General features: G+C 39.3%; 1 long non-coding RNA gene across 1 annotated transcript; it reads right to left on the bottom strand.

The window, feature by feature from the left end:
• Positions 1-469: 469 nt before the first annotated feature.
• LOC127299182 (uncharacterized) lies at positions 470-1,742 on the bottom strand. Its single transcript, XR_011745936.1, has 2 exons — positions 1,195-1,742; positions 470-1,078 (listed from the first exon to the last, which is right to left on the bottom strand). It is a non-coding gene; the product is annotated as an uncharacterized lncRNA (long non-coding RNA).
• Between the last annotated feature and the right edge of the window lie 692 nt (positions 1,743-2,434).

Here is a 2,434-nt window from a genome sequence, read left to right on the forward strand (position 1 = left end):
AAGAGGGGTATGATTAAATTAAATGATGAAGATATGAGGGAAGCCAAGAAGTCTCTTAAAGAGAAGGGTATTAAACCTGAAGATGTGAAGAATTTACCTCCTATAGAAGATTTATGTGAGATAACTCCCCCTTCATCCATGATTGAGCACTACTGCAGAAATCCTTACTAGTGACAAGCACAATTTGCTCATCAGTGACAGGCAAGACGCCTGTCACTAATATGCTGTCACCGGTAGTGCCTGTCACTAGTGATGGGAAGAATGCCTGTCACTGGTAGGTGAACTAGTGACAGGCAAAAAAAATGCTTGTCACTGGCATGATGGATTGCCGCAACCATGTTGGATTCTCTAGTGACTAGTCCCTTATCATGCCTGTCACTGGTATGAATTTCAGAATTAAAAAAATAATTACATTTTCACAAATATGGGGTAACAAGCATGTATAAGGTACAATATAGCATTCAGTACGTAGTAGAACCTCATATTAAATTCAAAGAAAGCACAATGCAAAGTGTATTATAGGGAACATGTCACTTCAAGCAACCAAGGTTCAAGATCAGATACACAAAATTTGAATGTAAGCGGGAAAAACTCTACGACAACTACAAGCGAACCAAAAGAAACCAAACACCCAACACTTCCACGTCATCTACTTGCTGCATCATCTACATCTACTTGCGAACCAAAAGACACCAACATCCCAACACTTCCACACCTTCTACTCATTGTATCACCTCCAGATTGAGCACCATCGTCCCAGCCTTGCCTTCTATAGAGCTCGCGAAGCTTTGCCGCATAGCCCTGCATATTTCACCACTTTAGTTTCTGTAAACCAAAGAAATATAATGTGCAATCTTAAACACTAATGTAACATGATCTTACGAGTACACTCCATTGAAATAGGCATCATTCCTTACTTTCCAGATTGCCCATATATTGCGGATATACATACATGCACTAAATGTTTATTGTTTAATGAAAAACAGCCCAGCCAATGAGGTAATTCTTGTACTGATTTAGGAGTATTTTTAAAACTGAAAGTAGGACAACACCAAGAGGTAAATCTTGCATTGATTATCTGCAAGGCATGCCAAAAAGCCATTGACCATGATTATAAAATGAAATAGCACATGACCAACTTAATACCAATCACCAACAAAAACCACCCTACACAAATGCAAGATTAGAGCATACCTTGTCTATTGATACCTAGATGTGCTAAGAACGTCAAAGACTGGTATGAGATTTTTGGTCCTTGATTCTATATTACAAGTCCAGACTTTTTATATTTCAGTATCCCCTAAAATATCATGATTGGTGTGAAGTTGGGGCCCTATTACTTGAAAGTGTACCTGCCACCAATTAATACACAATTGTTATGATCATGCATAGATCGAAGTCAAACAAAAAAGACAAATTTGGTATTGAATCAGCATAGATTAACAAAAGTACCGCAGATCTTGGCCAGATTGGAATTGGCACAACATGTATCTGCAGTTCACTTTCAGAAATGTAATAACTGTTATTATCACCGGCGCTAAGCTTCAGCCTTTCAATAGCATCAGAGTTGGCCAGATAGATACTATTTCCTTTCCTGACCACTTTCTGAAATTATAGAAATTACATAATCATTATAGAAATTACTGTCAGCGGTGTCTCTTCTATTCCTATTTTGTACAGGAATAAGAATTACTAGTTAACTACATATAGGAGTATAGGAGTACTGTGACATGGTTGTTGCTAGAAAACTTGACATCTGCAGGTGAAAATGTGCCGTCGAGGTAGCTAGGACAAGATTCAGTCAAGGTGTTCTATAATTTGTACTCCCATGTATACTGCTATGCTTCTATCCAATAAATAAGATTGCAAGTAACACGGGCAGATTCATGTATGTTCAATGCACGAATACATCAGCTTAACCTGAATCCCTATACAAAATCTTTATCACACTACCAGTAAATCAAAATTTCAGGAACCAATCGCGATGGGCGCCACGATCAAAACAGGAAACAATATCAAGCAGTGATGACATATATTCTGTAATATATTGAAATGAGATGGGTTTCACGCTAATTAAACAAGAAAAGACAGGGAAGAGGGAGGAGCATATCTGTACGTACTTGCAGTTGCAGGAGTAAAGAGTTTCTGCAACCATTGCTTCATGGTCACGGGAATACACAATCCCATGATCGATCCCTTGTTGTATTTTTGTCATCATACACAACCAGCGATGGATCAACATGCACCGCAGACGTAACCAACAGGGCATGACAACCAGGCAGGACCAAAGTGCCATCCAAGTTCAGAGCAACTACATGTAGGAATTACCACAAGCACCTGGAATGCACCACGCACATCTGCATAATGGTGGGGCATTAGAGCAAAGCAGCTCACGTTAGTTACTACAGATTACCTGCTTGCGCTCACGCCGGAA

This window comes from Lolium perenne, chromosome 5 (genome assembly GCF_019359855.2).
Source record: "Lolium perenne isolate Kyuss_39 chromosome 5, Kyuss_2.0, whole genome shotgun sequence".
In the NCBI taxonomy this organism is placed as follows: domain Eukaryota; kingdom Viridiplantae; phylum Streptophyta; class Magnoliopsida; order Poales; family Poaceae; genus Lolium; species Lolium perenne.